The 25,295-nt window shown below is 42.9% G+C and overlaps 1 protein-coding gene across 1 annotated transcript in view; it reads right to left on the bottom strand.

Annotated features, from left to right (window-relative positions):
- Nucleotides 1-25,295, bottom strand: part of STK3 (serine/threonine kinase 3) — a 1,148,864-nt gene that overhangs the window by 506,982 nt on the left and 616,587 nt on the right. The window lies entirely within an intron of this gene.

Consider the following 25,295-nt stretch of genomic DNA (forward strand, 5'->3'; position numbering starts at 1 on the left):
AACATAACCATGGGAGACGGATGCAAATAAAATATGTAAGGAGTGCTTAGCCCACGGTGTGACTGTTTGTGTTCTATTACTGTAACAGTTCACAACATAGGTGGTAGCTGTTAGCCTCTGTCAAATATATCCTGGGATCATACATAGGTACCGAAATTCATTACAGTAAACAACCTTTGATACTGATGGGAAAGATGCACCAGAAAGAGGTCACTAAAGAGGCTGACTACATTTGTTGTTTAATTTGTCCGATAAAATCAGAGTCCATTATCAGAATGTTTGTCCTTCAATGATAAGCTTAACTGATTGGTAGTACTGCGTGTCACCGACCTGGAATAGCCCTAGTGATTGACTGAACTTTGATACGTGGAAATAAATACCATCGTTCGAGAGCTGATGTTGATTTTATATGGGACATTCCCATTTCACTTCACAGATCTGCAGTTCAAGTCCATAAAAGTTATTCAATTGCTGGAGTGGTTGTTATCTCCGGGCTGGCTTAACATCACTACTTTGCAACTTACTGTGTCATAATCGACCATGTTAAACCTTCGGAAGCACTATAACTAAGTGCACTGCAAGGATAGATGGGGATTCAACACTCACAGTAACCAAATACAAGACATTTACTGAAATATCAATAAGTAAAACAGTAAATGAAGAGATGGAAACAGCTAACTTTATGGCGATTTTAAAAATGTTAGAACTTCCGTTTCCTCAGTTATAACTGCCTGGTAGTTGTCTGTACCAAAGGGCAGGCTGAAAGAGCTTGACTAAAAGACTGGTGGCACAGTGGGACTGGCTTTAAAATTGTATAGGATTATTACTACAACGGCAACAATTTGACCCTTGGGATTTGCGCTACAATGGTTCTCATGGGTATTCATACAATTGGCTTATTAAGTACAATCAAAAATGTAAGATATGAGAAAAAGAGGGGTAGGTAAAGGACCACTCACTTAAATCAACAATGTCACAGAAAAGTTTCACATAAACGTGACCAAAAAATAATAATATCAAATAGTAATCACAATGGACACAAATGAATGTGGTGAGTTTTCTATTGTTTCTATTAAGTCTAACTCCTAGTCAACCTCGATCCCAAATTACCATTATTGGTAGGTCTAGAGTGCAAACACAGCAATACAATATGTCCCATGTGCAAATAAACACAAAACAAAAAGAATAACGAACACAGAAGTATGAACAGAAAGTAAGTAGCTGATATAGGCAACAGGTAACTAACTATTCCAAATGATTAATAATATCAATATTGTTCAGAAAATAGGCAAGTTTGTCTGTTTTAGACTATCTACAGCGTCTCGACTAACAATTCCTTGAAGGGGTCTCATCAAGACTGACAACGGTTGGACATCCTGCGTAAAACAAAAATAAAACTCAATATGGGGTGCTCAAGGTGGGCGGGAGGCTGTCGAAGTGAGCCCAATAAGTAGGGCAAGGCCTGCAGGGTGAGCTTGCGATCTATGACAGAAAGAGTGGGGAGAGGGGCAAGCATGTGCATGGTGGTAAGCATGCGCGAAGGAGGAATGTGTATGCTTGCCCCTCTCCCCACTCTTTCTGTCATAGATCGCAAGCTCACCCTGCAGGCCTTGCCCTACTTATTGGGCTCACTTCGACAGCCTCCCGCCCACCCTGTGCGTGTGTGTATACATTTATATATATACAACATATTATCACTACAAGTCCCATAAATCACTTGGATGTAAGCTACAAAGCGGACACACCTGCTTCCAATTACTACAAAAGATGGAGGCAGCTTGGGAATGATTTACAAAGCCGTTTTGTCACTGTGCCCAGGAGGAAGATTCGGACAGCATTGAAACGCGTTGGCAAGCAGATTAAAGGACGGATGTTGTGTACCTTTGGTGCGCATTAAAACAAGAAAACTTCCTACCTGCTGTAAGTGCTTTTTCTTCGCAAGAGCCTTTGGAATACAAAAATTAACGCGACTGCTTCGTCGTGTGAAAGAGCACCGCCTAGAGAGAGAGGAAGGAGCCGCTGGAGATAGGGGCCGCCCAAACAAGGAAATTCTGTTTGGATGTCAGCACAGCAGAATTGCCATCACTACGGAGGGTACACAATATACCGGAGCACACTGATGTGCTTACAATGCCATGGTGGACTTGCAATTACCACTGTAACTCTGCTGAAATTACGAGGACAAAGCTGAACTCACTATGAGGAATAACAACATAATATTATCACTACAAGTCCCATAAATCACTTGGATGTAAGCTACAAAGCGGACACACCTACTTCCAATTACTACAAAAGATGGAGGCAGCTTGGGAATGATTTACAAAGCTGTTCTGTCACTGTGCCCAGGAGGAAGATGCAGACAGCATTGAAACGCGTTGGCGAGCAGATTAAAGGACGGATGTTGTGTAACCTTTGGGGCGCATTAAAACAGGAAAACTTCCTACCTGCTGGGAGTGCTTTTTCTTTGCAAGAGCCTTTGGAATACACACACACATATATATATATATATATATATATATATATATATATATATATATATATATATATACACACACACACACACACACATTCCTCCTTAGCATGCGCCCGGCGCATGCTTGCGCTTGCCCTATAAGGAAAATGCAACTTACCAGTATGCATCTGTTCTTGGCATGTAGAGCTGCAGAGTTACACACTATGCATAGATGGCCACCTAGTGTTGGGCCCGCATGTTTGCAGTTTGTTTTGTTGTAGAAAAGTATTTCGGAGTCACAGGATAGGTGACTCCTCCTTAGGATGATACTGCGCATGGGCATCGGCTCCATCCCCAAATTGTTTTTCGCCATTAGGGAAGTGATGGAGCTGTTCAAGAAGTAGGGATGTCCATGTGATTTGTATCTAATTAAGATAATACTGGAACAGATAAAGGTAGCCGGGGAAACGGGTGGGTGTGTGTAACTCTGCTGCTCTACATTCCAAGAACAGATGCATACTGGTAAGTAGCATTTTCCGTTTGAGGCATATGAGCTGCAGATTACATACTATGCATAGATTGTATAGCAGTACCCACACCTAGCGGCGACCACCCGTATCTGTTGCAGTTGTCTGAAACAGTGTTTTTAATACAGCATGGCCCACAGTGGCTTGTTGTTTAGTTTCCACATCTACACAATAATGCGTTGTTAATGTGTGCGGTGTAAGCCATATAGATTCTCTGCATATGCCATCTAAGGGGATGTTCCCTAAGAATGCCATTGAAGCCCCTATCTTTCTTGTTGAGTGGGATTTAGGAGGAATTGTTTACCTGCGTTTTGCTTTTTGGCAACAAATTTGTATGCATTTAACTATCCATCTGGCGATCCCTGATTTTGATATAGGATTGCCTTTATGTGGTGGCGAAAAAGACACAAAAAGTTGTTTTGTTTTATGAAACGATGGTGTTCTTTCGATATAGTACAGCAGAGCTCTTTTAACGTCTAAGGTGTGTAGAGCCCTTTCTGCAACTGTTTGAGGCTGCGAGAAGAATACGGGCAGCTCAACGGATTGATTGAGATGGAATGGTGAAATGACTTTAGGCAGGAATTTTGGATTAGTACGAAGAACCACTTTGTTATATGCATTTGCAAAAAGGGTTCTTGAATGGTAAATGCTTGTAGTTCACTAACCTTTCTAAGAGAAGTAATTGCTACTAGGAAATCTACTTTCCAAGTTAGGAATTGCAATTCACATATATGTAACGGTTCAAAGCGAGGACCCATTAACCTTGTAAGAACAATGTTCAGGTTCCACACTGGTGCTGGTGGCGTTCTGGGAGGAATTATTCGTTTGAGTCCTTCCATGAAAGCTTTAATAGCTGGTACTCTAAAAAGAGACAGATGTTGTCTGTTTTGTAAGTATGCTGCAATGGCAGCAAGGTGCAGTCTGATAGACATATAGGCTAAGTTACACTTTTGAAGGTGTAATAGATATCCTATAATGTGTTGGATAGACACGTCTAAGGGATCTATTTGGTTGTTTTGGCAGTATATGACAAAGCGTTTCCACTTAGCAGCATAACATGCTCTGGTAGTGGGACGTCTAGCTTCTTTAATGATGTTCATGCATACTGGAGGAAGGTTGAGGTAACCAAACTCTATTACCTCAGGAGCCAGATCGCTAGGTTGAGCTGAGCTGGGTACGGGTGTCTGATCTCTTCATGGTTCTGCGTTAATAGGCGTGGAGATAGATTTAGTTTTTGATGTGGCACCACAGACATTTGCAGCAGCGTGGTGTACCACGGTTGTCTGGCCCAAGTTGGGGCGACTAGAATGAGTGTCAGGGAATGTTGTTGTAGATAACGCGTGAGAAAATGAGAGCCCCAAAAGTTTGGGCTCCGAGACATAGTTTGCTGCATATGCGCTCCGAAACATGTAATGCTGCATATGTGGTCCGGAGAGGTTAACAGCTAGGTAATTCCTCGCAGCATCACTGATAAGGAAAGTTTCCAAAGGGTGACACCGCCCCCCTCCGTGACCATGAAGTGCTATCACGCACTATTTCAAAACCAGGATTGAGCACAATCATATGTATTGCATTTAATAACGCATGCCATATTGCTAGCAGCATTACCTGTTGTTTATATAAATCCCTATCTAGGGCTTATAGGAGTGGCATATACAGGGCAGGCCCCTGTATGGTCCTGAAGAAAAGCTAGGGGTAGCTTGAAACATGTCGACCGTACACTGATCCATCCTATATTACAGGTTGGAATACAGTGACAAACCCCATTTTTAATATACCGACCTAGGAGCAGAATAAAATTGTTGAGGTCCACTAGTACGGTATTTTTAATTTACTCACACCCACTCCACCACACCTTTTTTTGCACCACACATAGTCCTTCACAAAAAAGTGCTCCTACGTAGTTCGCAAGTCGCAGCACGCCCCTTTTCGTAGAGAACTGGGATGGCCCCAATGATGAAGCATGTCACCCTGGGGCAACCCCGGTGAGTGAGGGGACTCTAGAAGGAAATGTTTCTTTCTTTTGGTTTTACTGATCAATTTGATTAGCAACCATTGCACAAACTAGGTCTCGAAGCCCAACATTTTGGGGCTCTCATTTTCTCATGCCATGTCCTAGGAGGGCGACCTAGTTGTTTCCTCCTTCCCCCCCCTAGATTATAAATGTTGTAGTTTACGCACCACTAACGGAAGTAGTGGGAGAGGAGGAAAAGTGTACTCAAATAGTCTTGACCAGTTCATCCATATCGCATTGCCCTTGGACAATGGGTGTGGGTATCTGGCGGCAAAGTTTGGGCATTTTGCGTTTTCGTGGGTGGCAAAGAGGTCTATCTGAGGTTGTCCCCACATTTGGAGGAACGGATGAAGAACTTGCGGATGAAGTTCCCACTCGTGGATCTGCTGTGTTTGTCGACTTAGCAGATCTGCGATAGTGCTTTGTACTCCTGTGACGTGTTGGGCTAAGAGGAAGATTTTTAGCGGTATTGTTGTAATTCAACGGTGATTAGGTTAAGCATTAGCAGAAGACATCTTAGTTCTAGCCGGTAACTTGACATTTAGCGGACTCCATTTTGTATTCACGGCAGCCATCTTGTCTGCTACATGCTGCCTCGTGTCGACCATGTGCTTTGTCCTATTTTCCTGTCCACGGCGCTTGAAATCTGCCCGGCAACAAGTTATATTTAACATCCCTCACTTTCGCGCATGTCAAATAGGGTCCACATCTTAGTGGTTAGTTCCAGATAGGAATGTGCTTGTCGACCCCAAAACTGTTAGCTCCTCCCAATGATCTATTGTGCTTCTCGAATATTACCTTATATGTACATGAACTGTGCTCTTGTGTTTGTACCGCCTTCTTTTGAGCCCCTGTGCGGGTATAAATAAACCATGCTTTCTTAGCTCGTGGTGCTACTTCTTGCAATACCGAAGGGTGCTGTTTGAATTGTAGCACCACCTCATGATTTATAATAAACGTTACCTTTTCAATTCCAGTTTCTGTGCCAACTTCTTCCTATTGGTCTGAAGACTTGTGCTGAGAAGAGCGAACCCCTTGCACTAGCGGGTCTGGCTGAGGCCTGCTCCTACAAATTGGCGCCTGACACGTGGGGCTCATCGGCGACTCGGATGCCCGAAGGAGTGGTCGCGACGAAGGATTGGGATCTCACCACGGACGATCATTGCCTGGAGACCAGAGTCTTGGCAAACCAAGGCGTTTTCCCTTCTTTCCGATCTGACCATCCAGGTGGCGCCGGTCTACGACTGAGATCTCTTCTGTCGATTCGCTGTGCAGTGGCCGTTTGGTCGAATTTAGAACTTGGCAGTTGGAATCTGGACACCCTATGATTGGTAAGGGCCGTTTTACGGCACATACTATGGGTTTTGGATGCCCTTGTATGGTAAGGTAGTTTTAGGAACACTTACCGTGGCATATTTGCATTTGGTAAAGACTAGTCTTATTTGTATGAATATTTGTATGATTTGATATATGATTTATAACACATATAGACGGGCAATGTGGAGATTTTTCTTCAAATTAGTCAAATTTGAACGGCGCAACGTACTAGAAGTACCTTAAGTGCCACTTGGTGTATAATACTGCATATTTTGCATTATTTTTAGCATGCCTGTTTTCAGCGCACTTGGAAAGATGTGCTGCTTTTGTACTGGGGCCCGACTTAGACTCGAAGAATCGCAACCTGCTCCCCCAGAGGGGACGCCTAATAGGGATATGTACATAAAATTTGGTCTTTCTTCCATAATGTACAGCACGTTATGGAACAAATATACTAGAAAAGATCCTGAGTTACGTTGGCCTATGCATGAGTCATTTGATATATGAAAGATTGAGTATGTGGAGCGATGTATGTTTGAGCGGAAGTCTAGACGTGATATGTTTGAATGTATGCGTATGTGGGAGAAAGAAGTGCGTGAACGAGCAAGACGTGAGCAAGCCTTGATTGAGAAAGAGCAGCAGAAGAATGTGTATGAGAAAGCGCTGGAGTTGAGAAAGAAAGAAGTGAAAGAATTGAAAGAGAGAGAGGAGAAAGAACACAGATTACCGGTATCTGGCCAATACCCTGTCCGACAACCTCTTTATCCTGTCCTTAATAATCTACAAGATGATTTTTTTGTTACTAGATCAACCTCCACCTCCGTATGCCGTTCTGTCCGCTCCATCCAAACGTGGTGAGGATTCCGATTCGGATCAACAAAAGGCGCGGGACACCCGTTCTATGCTGTCCGCACAACGTGCAGCTGATATCAGACAGGCTGCTCATAAAGCATTACGTAGCACTGATCTTGCTTCTGCTCTCTTAACTAGTGTACAGGGGTGGTCGGAAAGGGAGCAGATGTATTTCACTGAGATGTTTGCTTCAGAAGTCGTTGAATCATTTTGGAAATTCTCTCCAGATTTAGAACCTGATGATGTAGCAACTGATTGTAAGAATATGCGTGACGGTCTTTTTGTTTTCTCTCAGGTGGCTGACACGATTAGACGGTTGGTCAAATTACGAACTGAAGCGGTTCACTTGAAGGAGATGAAAAAGCTCGCAGATGAAGCTGCACAGAAATCTCAGACCGGAGGGTCGCAGTCTTCTATCTTCGGAACAGATAAGCAAATGGCGGTTTATATGAAGCCCATGTGGGAAGCCGCGCCCTTTTATGTTCCTCCTAAAGGAGCGGGCAACAATGACGATAAAACTTCTGTTGATGCTAAAGGTTATTTCATTTATAATTGGGTATATACTCGTTGGAATAGGGCAGATGTAATGGTGCTTAAAGCAGCATTACCCGATCCACGTAAAAATCCAGCTGCTTTCTATGAGGAAGTTGAAGGGGCTATAAATTCCTGTACTATGACTTTGTGTGACATTGATTTATTTTTCGTATCAATATTACCATCGGATATGTGGAGGACCATTCGTAGAATTAACGATCGTGCTACTTTTGGCGCGGAATGGAAAGAGCTAGAACAATTGGATGTGGAGAGGGAACCCGCTCAAAAGCCACATAAGTTAATATTCGATCTCCCTGTAGCTATATTAACTAAACTTAAAACAGTTATTCCCCCTAAAAAGATAGACTGGACTGTTCTGGCATCGTGCAAACAAAAGGTAGATGAATCAGTTTCTGATTTCTTTACCCGTTTTGAGGAAGCCTTTCATGAATTTAGCGGTTAGTCTTTGACAGATGATACAGGCAGACATCTGTTTGTCGACAAATAGGTTACAAATCTGTTACCAGGGATAGCTAGCCGTTTAAAAGCCAGTGAAAGTTCTTGGACTACATCTTCTCCAGCATCTGTTTTAACGATGGCTCAATATTACGAGCGTCAAGAATTAGAAGCAAAAGGTAATGAAGACAAGAAATCTAAAGATTTAAAAACAAAGGTTATGTTAGCTCAAGTTTATGGTCCGCCTTCTAGAGATAATGATAGAGGTGGACGTGGTTCTTTTAATCCCCCTTATACTTGTGCAAATGTATCTATTAATCAGTGTGCGTATTGTAAGCAATTTGGCCACTGGATAGCTGACTGTCCAGTGTTGCGTGCTCAACAGGGCTCGCAAGGCCGGGGACAAATGAGAAATCGTTCTGGTTATTCAGGGCCTAGAGGAAATATGAATGATCGCGCTCGATTTGACACCAATGTATGAACACAGGATAGGTTTAACACCTTTGATAGACGTAACCAGTATCAAATGTCTGATTATGTGCAACCGGACTTTTATGATTCAGTTCATGCATAGGATTGCCTAGGATGGGGTAAGGAATCAGTTGAGGTTCCAGTAGATCAGCCGGGTGCTATGTTACAGCACATGTTTTGGGCTCTACTGATCGGTTTCTGGTTGATACAGGAGCTACTCGTAGCACTTTGTCTAAACAATTGGTTCCAAGGGCTCCCCTGTCTGGCGTAACTATTACTTCGATAGGTTTCGATGGAACACCTTCCCTTAGCCCATTGTCACAACCACTTGCATTTCATGTTGATAAATTTAGTGTTCCATGTCCGTTTTTGCTTGCTCCAAACACACCAGACAATATTGTGGGTCTTGATATGCTCAAGTATTTCAGAGCCACAACACGATGTTCTCCTGTAGGAGTACGTGTTATTTTGAATGATAATCACTCTGTGCCTGAAAGAGCTTGTCTTGTTAAAGAGGATACTGCATTAGCTTCACTCCCTAAAACCTTGTGGGCTACCTCGGACACTGATGTGGGCCAAATGGTTATCCCACCGGTACACATTATGGTCAAGGAGGGAGCTGTGTTACCACGATTGCCTCAATACAGAATTTCACAGGAAGGTGAGGAAGCGCTCACACAAATTGTGCATGATCTCATTCAAGTTGGAGTTGTTGAGGAAGTTCCATTTAACGTCTGTAACAGCCCGATTCTCCCGATATTGAAAAAGGACACTGATACTAGAGTTTACAGGTTCATTATAGACCTTAGAGAGGTGAATAAGATTGTAGTACCACAATATCCTGTGGTTTCGGATATTACGGCACTTCTTACTTTGGTTCCTCCAACAGCGACTAAGTTCTCTGGTATAGACTTCAAGAATGCTTTCTTCTCGATCCCTATTCATCCTGATAGCCGATATCTGTTCGGTTTCACTTTGAATAATCGATCGTATGGATTTTGTAGAGTTCCTCAAGACTATACCGAGAGTCCGAGTATTTACAGTCAAGCATTGAAAAGAGAGCTTGATTCCTTTGCTTTGCATGAAGGTGTGGCTCTCATACAATATGTCGATGACATCAGGTTGGCAGCCGATACTCCTGAACAATGTGAAAAATGCACTCTGTCTTTGCTTTCCTTTCTTGCTTCACATCATCACAAAGTGTCACGAAAGAAATTGCAATATTGTAGACTAAAGATAACCTACTTAGGTCACCTTTTGTCTAAGGGGGGACGTGCATTGACATCAGATCGCATACAAGCAATTTTAGATACTCCAGTACCTACTACACAGAAAGAAGTGCGTGCATTTCTTGATCTTACTTCCTTTTGTAGACAATGGATTTTGGGGTTTTCGTACATTGTTAAACCTTTGTTAGCACTTTTGACAAAAGACACTCCAACACTCCTTCCATGGACAGATGAATGTGCAACTGCTTTTCGGCAGTTACGACAAGCCCTTTGTTCAGCCCCAGTGTTAGGAACACCAGACTACACGAAGCCTTTTACACTCTACATGCATGAGAAAGATGGATGCGCATTGTCAGTTTTAGTACATGGCTATAAGCAACGTCCTGTTGATCCTGTTGCCCGAGCGTTGCCTGGGTGTTTTCGCTCAGTTGCAGCAACAGCTGTGTCAATACGACAGAGTGAAGGAATAGTTTTGTCACACAAGCTGTTAGTGTTGGTGCCTCATGCTGTTGATGCCCTTTTAAACCAGACAAAGACGCAGCACTTAACTAGTGCTCGTCTGAAGGATATGAACTGACATTGCTAGCTCCTCATATTACATTGAAGAGATGTGCAACCTTAAACCCAGCTACTTTGTTACCGTATCCGGCGACTCAGCCTCAGTCAAAAGAAACACATGATTGCATATTCCTGACTGAGGAACAGACAAAGGGTCGCATTGATTTGCAGGATACGCCCCTTCCAGATGTGGATTGTGAATTGTGGGTTGATGGGTCCTGTTTGAAATTACCGGATGGTACGACCTCAGCCGCGTATGTAATCACCACGCTTGAAACAATAGTGGAGACAGCTCGTACACCACAGAAATCGCCTCAAGCAGCTGAATTAATAGCCTTGACACGAGCATGTGAGCTTAGTACAGACCTATGTGTGAATATCTATACAGATAGCCGTTATGCTTTCGGAGTGGCACACGATTTCGGCCTACTCTGGAAGGAAAGAGGCTTTCTTACATCTCACGGAATGCAGATAATGCACAGAGATTTAGTGCATAATCTTTTGACTGCATTAACATACCCAAAGAAAATAGTTATAGTAATGTGTAGTGCGCATAAGAAAGTGACAGACAAGATTGGACAAGGTAATGCCTTTGCAGATCACGTGGCACGTGAAACTGCGACGCAGAGAAGCACTACTTCTATGTATGTAGTGAAATCACAAACTGAGCGTTGGCATGATGCTAGGCAGGAAGTACGAGAGATACAGAAATCTGCTTCTGTAAAGGAACGTGAACAATGGTCTGAAGAGGGAGAGTTGGATGATGAAGGTTGTTGGCGGAACAAGCAGATGAATAGATGGAAGCTGCCTATAGCCTTTGTACAACCTATGGTTCAAATGGCACATGGGCTAGCACATGTTGGAGCTTCAGCAATAATGACATTGCTTTCGCAAGTTTGGGAGCATCCACAAATTGCTAGCACAGCTAAAAGAGTAGTGCAGTCCTGTTTGATTTGTTTACAATATAATCCAGGAAAAGGGACGCGAATTCCAGCTGGAGGATTTGCTACACCAACTGCACCTTTTGAAGTCTTGCAAATGGACTATATCCAACTTGAGCATTGTAATAATTTGAAGCACGTCTTAGTGGTGGTTTGTGCCTTCAGTAAATGGATTGAGGCATACCCCACGAAGGACAATACTGCTATTACTACGGCGAAAGTGTTGCTGAAGGAATTTTTTCCTAGATTTAGTGTTTGCAAACTCCTATGGAGTGATAACGGACCTCATTTTGTTGGGGAAGTTATCAAACATGTCCTGAAGGGATTAGGAATTAAACAGAAGTTCCATGCAGTGTTCCATCCACAATCAGCAGGATTGGTGGAAAGGTATAATGCTACTCTGAAGTTGAAAATAGTGAAGATACGGGCTTCCACATCTTTGACTTGGCCAGATGCGTTGCCTTTGGCATTGTTGTCTATTAGATCAGTGCCACACTCTCGAACAGGCCTTACCCCCATGAGGTGGTATTTGGAAGGCCTATGAATATTTGGGGAGTTCCGAAACAGAGTTCTGTATGTGATGTACCTTGTGTCTCAATGAATGACTATTTGGCACAATTAACTGACAGCTTGGTTTCTATTCATCAACATGTTCGAGAAGCACTTCCTGACAGATCTACAGGTGAAGTCTACGATCTCCGACATGGTGACCACGTCATGGTAAAAGTATTTGAGAGGTCAAGCAGCTTGGAGCCGAGTTGGCGTGGACCTGAACAGGTACTCCTTGCTACGAGAACAGCGGTTCGAGTTACAAACCAGAAAAATTGGGTGCCTAGTACCCATTGTCGCAAGGTATTGTCGACCTTGGTGGAACCTGCTGTGCTGACCGATCATCGAGAGATCCTGACTACGGAGAAAGGCCAAGCTTTATCACCTGACGAATCTGCGGAGTTCTTCCCGGATCAGACGATCCCTGGAGCATCGCGATACAATTTGAGGCCAAGAAAAGAATCTACAGTTTTGACAGAGACAGGTTGAGCAACCGCCCTGGGTAGTGGAAACGGAATGCCGATATGACAAGGGGGTGGGGGGATCAGCCCTGCGTAATGTAGTGACACCCGTCGTGATCTACGGGAAAAGAGCTCCTAAAATTATTTTTGGTTTTTTTCATTTTTTAGAAAAAGTTGATTTTGTTGCTAAAATGAACAAGAAGAAAATCTTTGGTGTTATAGGGTTCTTTGCTACTTTGACAATTATAGCAGTAATCACTTGGTCTGTTGAAGTGATGATTCCTGCTTGTGAGTTGTTTGTTGTTACCACTCCCGTCCCAGAGGAGCACCAGCATTTCACTCTTCCATATCATGAGCAGAAGCATTGTCAGTCCTATCTCAATAATACGTTTGTTCAGATGCTAAACCACACAGTGCTACTAATACCACCAATTGTTGGATATGTGGCATGATTCCAGCACATCAAAAGAAAGGAGGAACCCCTTTTATCCCACTTCCTTTTTCGCATAATGGCTCTTGTCGAGCCTGGTATACTCTTTTGTTTTCAACTAGGAAGCCTGCAGTAGGTGGACTTCTTTTCCGCTTGAATAAAGAGTGTTATCAGGACAAAGATGGGTATCCTCAAGCCAATGGAACTATATGGGAATGGGAGGAATACCGACCGGACAATTTCTCTACGCCATATATTTTCACCCACACGAGAGATTTTGCCAAGAGTGAACAATTTGTGATTACTGTTACAAAGACTAAAGCAGACTTATGTGTACAAAGTATTGGACGAATCCCAGTTTGAGTTAGTGAATGTACTACAGTGTTAAATATACATGGGTCCAATGATAGTTCCTTTTTAGCTTCACATAATACATATCTAGTATGTGACAGTAATGGATACCATCGACTACCAGTTGGGTGGTCAGGTATATGTTGTGTATCTTTCTTGCTACCCCCTGTTTTCTGGCACCTGCATCGTATCATTGAGATTTTAAATTGTACAAAAATGTTTCATTAAATAGAAGCAAGAGGACAAGAAGCACTGATGAAGTAGATCAAACAGACACTAGTCTACAGCAGTATGATGATTTGAATTTGGGATTGTTCTCTTTTGTGGGCGCTGCACTGAATAGCAGGAAAGTGAGACGGTTAACCAGAGTTGTAGAAGCTGTCACCAACCAGACTGCTATAGCGCTAGGAAATATTACTGAGGAGTTGCAAGTTGCCAGAATTGTAGCGTTACAAAACAGGTTATTTTTAGACGTGATGCTAGCAGATCGAGCAGGAGCATGTAAAATTATCAGTAGTAGTTGCTGCGTGTACATTCCTGACAATTCGCCTTCAGTGTATGATGCAATTTTTAAACTGCATAAGATAGCTACAGATATTCACACAAAGAATGGCACTTGGTCTTCGCTGGATGGTTTTGGGCTCTAGTCTCAGCTTGGGGTTAAAAGCTACTGATTGTCCTATGTATTGTAACTGCAGTCATTTTCACCTGTTGTAGGTGTATCCATTGTGGTCCGATGTGATGCTCCATGTGCATTACTACCTGTATTCCAACTAGGAGGAATATTGTGAAAACGAAAGCACAACATATGTTAAATAAGGAAGTAGCTGACATGATGCGAATAGATATACAAGACGAGTATTTAGATTATCCTAGAAAAGCGAATGTCTTCCGCTAATGCTGAAAGGATCGTCTGTTGTAATTCAACGGCAATTAGGTGAAGCATTAGCAGAAGACATCTTAGTTCTAGCCGTTAACTTGACATTTAGCGGACTTCATTTTGTATTCACGGCAGCCATCTTGTCTGCTACATGCTGCCTCGTGTCGACCATGTGCTTTGTCCTATCTTCCTGTCCACAGCGCTTGAAATCTGCCCGGCAACAAGTTATATTTAGCATCCCTCACTTTCGCGCATGTCAAATAGGGTCCACATCTGTTAGTGATTAGTTCCAGATAGGAATGTGCTTGTCGACCCCCAAAACTGTTAGCTCCTCCCACTGATCGATTGTGCCTCTCGAATATCACCTTATATGTACATAAACTGTGCTCTTTTGTTTGTACCAACATTGTGTAGGTGGTCTGCACTCCATTTCTCCTATTATTTACCTTTTATTTAATCTGAAAACATTTTCAACCAGTTGCGTGCGTCCCTGGGTTGTGCAAGCCCAAATGCACCAATACTAAGTAAAGGCATATGGGGAGCGCGTGGTGACACGCTCCACTCCCAGGTGCACTGCTTATGAGGATGCCATATCCAACTCAATTTTAAACCATTCGACTTCTTCACAATTTTATGCAAATTCTTCCTTAATGTTCGTCATTCTGTTATCATCATATTCATCAAATCCACATATTTATCGTTCTGCATTTCGGAAACTTCTCATACTTCCATGCGTCCATCCAGACTTCTTTTGGAAATAAGATCCTAATACACTGATTGATTCAGAGCAGCATTCTTTTCTTTCTTTTCAAACCCAATGCATTTCGGGCTAAAATCCAGCCCTTCGTCAGGGGTAACTGTAAACGGACAATTACATATAATATCAATATTTGGTTTATGGTCTTCTTTTAAAAAACATTTCAAATGCAAGCAGTCTAACATTCCGTACTCGGCAATATCAAAGAAATACACGAAGCATGCGATTGGCCCAGTCCATGAATTCGATTAAAACTGTTAATTTAGTTGACCCTTCACCCGCCTAAACAATCTGCTTTGTCACCCCTAGTGAATTCACTTTACCAGGCATTGAGAAAAAGTTTAACCAGCATTACATCAAAAAACAAGTCTAACTAATGCGGTTTTACTCAAAAGGTGCTATTTCCCTTGATATGCATTTCATCCTCTAAAATGAACTATGATATGTTAACCTTCCTTTTACACAAACTTTCATATCATCTTTACACGGTTATACAACAAAATAGAACCCCGTTCTCGTGCTTAACATACCTGCTCAGAATTTGCATAAAATTGTGAAGAGGTCGAATGGTTTAAAATTTAGTTGGATATGGCATCCTCATAAGCAGTGCACCTGGGAGTGGAGCGTGTCACCACGCGCTCCCCATATGCCTTTACTTAGTATTGGTGCATTTGGGCTTGCACAACCCAGGGACGCACGCAACTGGTTGAAAATGTTTTCAGATTAAATAAAAGGTAAATAATAGGAGAAATGGAGTGCAGACCACCTACACAATGTTCATATAAATATAAGCCCCCCGTTGGTCGTTGCACCCGACATGAGTGAAAATGGATAAGACGTTGGACAAATATTCGGGTCTCCACATAGAGTTGAACAACATGATTAGAGCGACAATCTGCAGCGGCGGTAACCGCAAATATTTGGGAGGACAGTAAAAACATTTTTCAATAGAGATGGATTACGGACATTTCTGGCAAGCGAATGATGCATTTTTTATAATAAGCATGAAATTAGTATAAGCTTCGGCATATACATTGTGATGCACTGTGGGGAACGTAGTGTAGTTGCACAAAATGGCATGAGTGAGGCTTGGGGAGGAAGTGGGTGGAGTAGGAAGTGGTTAAATCCCAGGTTTGCACACGTGTGAGACGTAATTGCTTGCAGAGCGTAACGCGGGTTGAAAGAAGTGAAAGAATGAGCAGGTATGTTAAGCACGAGAACGGGGTTCTATTTTGTTGTATACCCGTGTAAAGATGATATGAAAGTTTGTGTAAAAGGAAGGTTAGCATATCATAGTTCTGTTTAGAGGGTGAAATGCATAACAAGGGAAATAGCACCTTTTGAGTAAAACTGCATTAGTTAGACTTGATTTTTGATGTAATGCTGGTTAAACTTTTTCTCAATGCCTGGTAAAGTGAATTCACTAGGGGTGACAAAGCAGATTGTTTAGGCGGGTGAAGGGTCAACTAAATTAACAGTTTTAATCGAAGTCATGGACTGGGGCAATCGCATGCTTCGTGTATTTCTGTGATATTGCCGAGTACTGAATGTTAGACTGCTTGCATTTGAAATGTTTTTTAAAAGAAGACCATAAACCAAATATTGATATTATATGTAATTGTCCGTTTACAGTTACCCCTGACGAAGGGCTGGATTTTAGCCCGAAATGCATTGGGTTTGAAAAGAAATAAAAGAATGCTGCTCTGAATCAATCAGTCTATTGGGATCTTATTTCCAAAAGAAGTCTGGATGGAAGCATGGAAGTATGAGAAGTTTCCGAAATGCAGAACGATAAATATGTGGATTTGATGAATATGATGATGACAGAATGACGAACATTAATGAAGAATTTGCATAAAAATGTGAAGAGGTCGAATGGTTTAAAATTGAGTTGGATATGGCATCCTCATAAGCAGTGCACCTGGGAGTGGAGCGTGTCACCACGCGCTCCCCATATGCCTTTACTTACTATTGGCGCATTTGGGCTTGCACAACCCAGGGACGCACGCAACTGGTTGAAAATGTTTTCAGATTAAATAAAAGGTAAATAATAGGAGAAATGGAGTGCAGACCACCTACACAATGTTCATATAAATATAAGCCCCCCGTTGGTCGTTGCACCCGACATGAGTGAAAATGGATAAGACGTTGGACAAATATTCGGGTCTCCACATAGAGTTGAACAACATGATTAGAGCGACAATCTGCAGCGGCGGTAACCGCAAATATTTGCGAGGACAGTAAAAACATTTTTCAATAGACATGGATTACGGACATTTCTGGCAAGCGAATGATGCATTTTTTATAATAAGCATGAAATTAGTATAAGCTTCGGCATATACATTGTGATGCACTGTGGGGAACGTAGTGTAGTTGCACAAAATGGCATGAGTGAGGCTTGGGGAGGAAGTGGGTGGAGTAGGAAGTGGTTAAATCCCAGGTTTGCACACGTGTGAGACGTAATTGCTTGCAGAGCGTAACGCGGGTTGAAAGAAGTGAAAGAATGAGCAGGTATGTTAAGCACGAGAACGGGGTTCTATTTTGTTGTATAACCGTGTAAAGATGATATGAAAGTTTGTGTAAAAGGAAGGTTAACATATCATAGTTCTGTTTAGAGGGTGAAATGCATAACAAGGGAAATAGCACCTTTTGAGTAAAACCGCATTAGTTAGACTTGTTTTTTGATGTAATGCTGGTTAAACTTTTTCTCAATGCCTGGTAAAGTGAATTCACTAGGGGTGACAAAGCAGATTGTTTAGGCGGGTGAAGGGTCAACTAAATTAACAGTTTTAATCGAAGTCATGGACTGGGGCAATCGCATGCTTCGTGTATTTCTTTGATATTGCCGAGTACTGAATGTTAGACTGCTTGCATTTGAAATGTTTTTTAAAAGAAGACCATAAACCAAATATTGCTATTATATGTAATTGTCCGTTTACAGTTACCCCTGACGAAGGGCTGGATTTTAGCCCGAAATGCATTGGGTTTGAAAAGAAATAAAAGAATGCTCCTCTGAATCAATCAGTGTATTAGGATCTTATTTCCAAAAGAAGTCTGGATGGACGCATGGAAGTATGAGAAGTTTCCGAAATGCAGAACAATAAATATGTGGATTTCATGAATATGATGATAACAGAATGACGAACATTAATGAAGAATTTGCATAAAATTGTGAAGAGGTCGAATGGTTTAAAATTGAGTTGGATATGGCATCCTCATAAGCAGTGCACCTGGGAGTGGAGCGTGTCACCACGCGCTCCCCATATGCCTTTACTTAGTATTGGTGCATTTGGGCTTGCACAACCCAGGGACGCACGCAACTGGTTGAAAATGTTTTCAGATTAAATAAAAGGTAAATAATAGGAGAAATGGAGTGCAGACCACCTACAAAATGTTCATATAAATATAAGCCCCCCGTTGGTCGTTGCACCCGACATGAGTGAAAATGGATAAGACGTTGGACAAATATTCGGGTCTCCACATAGAGTTGAACAACATGATTAGAGCGACAATCTGCAGCGGCGGTAACCGCAAATATTTGCGAGGACAGTAAAAACATTTTTCAATAGACATGGATTACGGACATTTCTGGCAAGCGAATGATGCATTTTTTATAATAAGCAAGAAATTAGTATAAGCTTCGGCATATACATTGTGATGCACTGTGGGGAACGTAGTGTAGTTGCACAAAATGGCATGAGTGAGGCTTAGGGAGGAAGTGGGTGGAGTAGGAAGTGGTTAAATCCCAGGTTTGCACACGTGTGAGACGTAATTACTTGCAGAGCGTAACGCGGGTTGAAAGAAGTGAAAGAATGAGCAGGTATGTTAAGCACGAGAACGGGGTTCTATTTTGTTGTATAACCGTGTAAAGATGATATGAAAGTTTGTGTAAAAGGAAGGTTAACATATCATAGTTCTGTTTAGAGGTTGAAATGCATAACAAGGGAAATAGCACCTTTTGAGTAAAACCGCATTAGTTAGACTTGTTTTTTGATGTAATGCTGGTTAAACTTTTTCTCAATGCCTGGTAAAGTGAATTCACTAGGGGTGACAAAGCAGATTTTTTTAGGCGGGTGAAGGGTCAACTAAATTAACAGTTTTAATCGAAGTATTGGACTGGGGCAATCGCATGCTTCGTGTATTTCTTTGATATTGCCGAGTACTGAATGTTAGACTGCTTGCATTTGAAATGTTTTTTAAAAGAAGACCATAAACCAAATATTGATATTATATGTAATTGTCCGTTTACAGTTACCCCTGACGAAGGGCTGGATTTTAGCCCGAAATGCATTGGGTTTGAAAAGAAATAAAAGAATGCTGCTCTGAATCAATCAGTGTATTAGGATCTTATTTCCAAAAGAAGTCTGGATGGACGCATGGAAGTATGAGAATTTTCTGAAATGCAGAACGATAAATATGTGGATTTGATGAATATGATGATAACAGAATGACGAACATTAATGAAGAATTTGCATAAAATTGTGAAGAGGTCGAATGGTTTAAAATTGAGTTGGATATGGCATCCTCATAAGCAGTGCACCTGGGAGTGGAGCGTGTCACCACGCGCTCCCCATATGCCTTTACTTTTGTTTGTACCGCCTACTTTTGAGCCCCTGTGCGGGTATAAATAAACCATGCTTTCTTAGCTCGTGGTGCTACTTCTTGCAATACCGAAGGGTGCTGTTTGAATCGTAGCACCACCTCATGAGGTGTAATAAACGTTACCTTTTCTATTCCAGTTTCTGTGCCAACTTCTTCCTATTGGTCTGAGGACTTGTGCTGAGCAGGGCGAACCCCTTGCACTAGCGGGTTTGGCTGAGGCCTGCTCCTACAGTATAGCCCATCTCCATACCTGCTGCGCTAACAGAGAGCTGCAGAGAGTGTGTCCCCCCTTGTTTGTTTATGTAGTACATAGCTGTCATATTATCTGAGCGGACTAAGACAGCTTTGCCTGACCCTTGAGTTTGAAATGCTTTTAAAGCTAGAAACATGGATTGCAACTCCAAATGATTGATATGGAGTAACTTTTGTTGCGGTGTCTACCTGCCCTGCATGGTATGATGCAGTAGATGGGCTCCCCAGCCGGAAAGCGATGCGTCTGCTGTTATGACTACTTGGGGAACTGGCTCTAGAAACGGTCGTCCCTTGGAAAGGTTTTTGGTGTTCCACCATTGCAGAGAACGATGAGTCCGACCTTCCACCAACACTAGGTCTGTTAAGTGACCTTGAGCTTGGTTCCATTGGTGTGCTAGGCACTCTTGAAGTGGACGCATTTGCAATCTTGAGTGAGGTACTACAGATATGCAAGACGCCATCATTCCTATGAGTTGCATGAACACTCGAGCTGGTAGCGAGTGTTGTGGCTTGAATTTTGTTAGGAGATTTTGTACGCTTGTTATCTTGGCTGGAGAGGGATAAGCTAGTGTTAATTGAGCGTTTATTGTAGCACTGAGATATTGTTGTATGTGCGAGGGGTGCAGATGCGATTTGACGTGATTTACTGTGAATCCCAAGTTGTGAAGCAGTTGAATAGTAACTTGAAAGTTTTGCACACACTGTCTGTATGAGCTGGCTTTTATGAGCCAGTCGTCCAGATATGGGAAGTCGTGAATGTGCTGTCTTCTTAGGTGTGCTGCCACTACTGCTAGGCATTTGGCAAACCCCCTTGGCGCTGTTGTGACCCCGAATGGGAGCACTTTGAACTGGTAGTGTTGTCCGTCTAGCACAAATCTGAGATATTGTCTGTGTGCTGCGTGGATAGGAATATGGAAGTAGACATCCTTGAGATCTAGAGTGACAAGGAAGTTGTTTAATACCAGTAATGGGAGGACCTGTTGTAGTATGACCATATGAAAATGATCCGACTGTATGTAAAGGTTTACAGGTCTGAGGTCTAGGATGGGTCTTAGAGATCCGTCCTTTGGTATTAGGAAATATAGGGAATATACTCCTTTGTTTTACTGATGCTCTGGAACTATTTTTGTTGGATTTTTCTGCAGGAGAGGTATTACCTCCTGTCTGAGCAATGTTAAATGTTCCTGTGACATTGGACGTTGCTTGGGTGGTATGTTTGGGGGGGTAGATATTAGTTGCAGACAATAACTTGATTGAATTATTTGGAGCACCCACCTGTCTGATGTGATGTTTTCCCAGGCTGGCAGGTACTGTTGAAGTCCTCCCCCGACAGGAGCGGAATGAGGCGGGGGAAGGGGAAGGGAGTCATTGGGTAGGGGTAGAGGCAGAGCGTGAGTTGTTATTTTTGCCTCTGCCTTTGTTATTGTTACCCCTGTATCCACCCCTTTGGCAGCCTTTAATGTAGATAGACTTTGTAGGGGCTTTGAACAAGGTAGTAGGGGTGTCTGAAGTATATCCCCTAGTGGCACCTCGATAGTGTGAGCGACTAAATGAACGTCTGGGAGCCTGCAACTGCAGGGCTCCCATAGATTTTGCGGTGTCTGTATCTTTCTTCATTTTCTCTAATGATACATCTACCTCGGGTCCAAATAGGTGTTGTTCGTCAAAGGGTTGGTTAAGAATGGCGCTTTGTACCTCGGGTTTGAACCCTGATATGCGCAGCCAGGCGTGTCTGCGTAGCAAGACGCTGGTGTTAACTGCCCTAGAGGCTGTGTCTCCGCGCCATCAAGGGCACACCTAATAGAGGTGTTTGTGATGTTTTTCCCCTCCTGGATGAGTTTGTTGGCTCTATCCTTGTACTTGTCAGGGAGGTGCCTCATTAGTGACTCTAGCTCATCGTAATGTGCCATGTCATATCTGGCTAGCAGTGCCTGTGTATTGGCGATACGCCACATGTTTGCTGCTTGAGACGCTGTTCTTTTGCCTGATGCGTCAAGTAGCTTAGACTCTTTATCTGGTGGTGCTGTGTCACCGGATGTTTGTGAGTTTGCTCTCTTGCGTGCATTGGAAACTACAAGTGAGTCTAGTGGTACTGGGCCTTTCATATATGCTGGGTCTGATGGGGCAGCTTTATATTTTTTCTCTATTCGAGGGTTAATGACCCGAGTTCTGACTGGGTCTTTGAAGACTTCAGGAGCATGCTTGATCACTCCTTTGAGCATGGGCAAGATGGATGAAGACCTTTGAGCATTATCGAATGTATCCATCAGGAAGTCTTCCTCAACAGGGTCTGTATAAATATCTAACCCATGATAATGTGCAGCCCTGTGAATTAATTCATTAAACCCTATAGTGTCTTCTGGTGGGGAAGGCCTTGAGGGGTAAATGTCATCCTGAGGGACATTTGGGACATCTGGGGTGGTATAATTGTCCCACGGGTCTGGGGATCCTGTGGGCATTGTTGGATCAGGTGTGTTACCCCCCCATATCGTCAGAGCTATCATCCCTGTGTGGTGTGATAGAGGATGCTGGAGAATGCTGTGGTGGTGGTGATGGAACAGACGAGAGAGAAGGGGAAGGCGGTCTTAAGGGAGCGGTAGCCATGTCCTTCTTCTTTGAATGGAATGTGGAGCTGGAGCTGGTGTGTCCAGTGGTCGCTTTTTTGGAGCCAAAACTAGGTGTCCAGTGACTGGGTCCTTAGCCAGAGTCTTTTGAGCAGGGTCTGGGTAGGATAAATCCACAGCAAGGGATTGATCTTTTGGTGCGGAGGAAGTCTTGTGCACCGAGATGGCCTGTTTTGGTTTCTTGATAATGTCTTTCACTGGGGGAGGCAGCCGTCTTTTTCCGCTCCGAAGCTTTTTTAGGTTCTGAGTGTTTTTTCGGTTCCGGTACGGTTTTTGGATCCGATGACCTTTTCGGATCCGATGATTTTTTCGGTTCCGGTGGTGTCTTGGAATCCGAAGTGGGCTTGCCTGGGTTTCGGTGCCGAAGGAGTAGTGGTGTGCTTCGGCACCGATGGCTTGGATATCGGGCCGTTGTCTTTTTCCGTGCCGGTGTGTGTGCGCCGGCACCGTGTGAATTTCAACTCGAACTCGAGATGCCTGAAGGCTTGGTTAGCTTCTTAGCCGGGCCCGAAGGGGGGGCATTAGAAGCAGTTTGCCGGTGTGCACTCGAGCTGGAGGGCGAGGGTGTAACAGGGTCCTTCTGTGTCGAGGAGGGGTCGACTGTCTTACTTACGACCCGCTGCGCTGGAGTGATGTCCTCGACTTCGGAATCTTCTGCTTCAGAGCTGCTGTCGACGCCTTGCTGTTCACGGACGTTGACGCCCTCCTCGAAGATGTCGTCCGGAATCGGAGCTGAAGATCTTTGAGCCATTGTTCTCCTCGCTCTTCGGTCCCGGATAGTCTTTTTGGAGCAGAAAGAGGCACAAGCTGAACAGTCTTTCGCCTCGTGCTCCGGAGAGAGACAGAGGTTACCCACCTCATAACGGTCGGTGTGGGGAAACTTCGACCCACATCGAGGACACTTCTTAAATGGCGTCCTTTCCATGAGCTGGAGTTGAGGCCTAGGTAGGCCCGAAGGCCGTCGACGACGACCGGAATCGAGATCCTCCATGTTTGAAGATTAGCGACGACTGGAAAGCGTTCAAAATTAAGTTTTGTAGTTTGGTGAGGATTGCACACCGAAGGAAATCTGTTCCAACACGGAGCGCTGGAAACACATCCGAGCCCGGTGGCGGAAAAAATCAATCTGGGGATGGAGCCGAAGCCCATGCGCAGTATCATCCTAAGGAGGAGTCACCTATCCCGTGACTCCGAAAGACTTTTCTACAACAAAACAAACTGCAAACATCCGGGCCAAACACTAGGTGGCCATCTATGCATAGTGAGTAATCTGCAGCTCATATGCCTCGAACATTATATTATGCAAAAGCAAAACATGCACAGGTATTGTATAGCGTTTGATGGGATATGTTCGTAATATCGGATTCCGAATTCTTCTTCCTCTGCAGTTGAGACTCCATCAGAAATATGCTGTGCAGAATGAGACAGTTCCAAAGCTGTGATGCTGGCTACCAAATGGAATGAGTTCATGTAGCAGTATATTCCATGCCGATTTATTAAAGACTTACTTGATAGCAAGAAACATGGTCTTAGGCTCTAGATGTCTGATATGAGAGCCCTGCCCTGAACTATCCAGGGTTCATATATCTGGTGACCTAGTCAATTTTCTCCCATACATATAATGGCAAGAATCAACTGTCATCATTATTTAAGGCATTGCATGTTGACTAGTGAGCCATGTAGAAGCCATTCCTCTTGTTTCTACCACTGACCAGACTGTAGCATAAGGTTAGAGGATGCAGATCTTTTTTTGATGGAGGCTCTAGAGATTGGTGCCAAGTCAGAGTTAGATGTTACTAGAGAGGTTTCATTTGCAGCCTAGCCAAAATAAACAACATAAATGCATGAAGCAGACCTAGTATCCTGGAACGAACATGTTGTTGTTACAGGATGTATGAAAAACATGTCTAAACTTTTGACTCAAGACTGGAAATCTCTATAGAGGGGAAATGCTAGGCCTAAAGAAGAGACTATTTCTACCCCATGAACTGAAGTTTCTGGGATGGAGTCAGATGGCTTTTTTTTGATTGACTGGTGCTTTCAGATTGTCAGAATGCTGCATGCAAGATAACGGCTCTCTAGACAGAAAACTGGAACCAAAGGAGCTTATTCACCAACTGCATTTTGTGGTGAATTAAGTAGTACTGCAGTGGTACTACTCATGCACACCACAATGCTAGTCACCTTTTTCAATTGGCCCCTTACTTTTTACGAGCCAGTTAATGTAAAGAAATAGGTTAATCTACTAAAACACAAGCGTGATAACAACAGAGGAAACTTTCAGAACACATTCTGGGGCTGAGGTTCGATTGAAATGTTGAAGTGTGAATTGGTAGTAGTAAGAAGTTATATGGACCGTAAAATAAGAAAGCTTTTACTCCTTGCAGAAGCTCTGGTGATGACTTGAAAACATACATGGAGGAAGGTGTAAAGCACAACCCTCATTTATTCTCTTCAAAACAAATTGAGTTTTTTAAAAACTTTTGATCTTGATTAATGACCATCCAGATGGTAAAATAATGTCAATCTTTACCTCACTGTGGAGGAGTATTCAAAGATGATGAGATGAGCTCCTTGCTCCTGTACGAGAAAGTCAACCCGTTTTCCTGGTGGCATCTTGAATAGAAGCTACATTTTATATGGTAATTTTTTGTTTTCAACAAAATCTTTCATTTGAAATGGTCCTAATCTGATTAAATCTATCCTTTAAAGTCCTAAATCCTTTAAAGTCCTAAAGACATGCGTATGTTGGCAGGTATCTTTATTTGCAGACATTCAAATTATCTCCAAGATTGTAGAGTAATTAATCCTATACAGCATTTTTGAAGCATCATCTGGGAAGGGTGAAAAGAAGCTTTTCCCTACTAAAAGATATGTTTTCGATTTCATCATTTACCTTGTGTATGTGGAATGTGTGGAGGCGTGTACGCCAACATAGACAAACCAAGCTGTTTATTTTTTAAGTTGTTTTGTCAGCTAGGTATTTAAGGCAGCCTCTTTACTGACTGCAAGCCAAAAATGTACCCTACTTCTTCATA

This window comes from Lissotriton vulgaris, chromosome 4_1 (genome assembly GCF_964263255.1).
Source record: "Lissotriton vulgaris chromosome 4_1, aLisVul1.2, whole genome shotgun sequence".
Classification (NCBI taxonomy): domain Eukaryota; kingdom Metazoa; phylum Chordata; class Amphibia; order Caudata; family Salamandridae; genus Lissotriton; species Lissotriton vulgaris.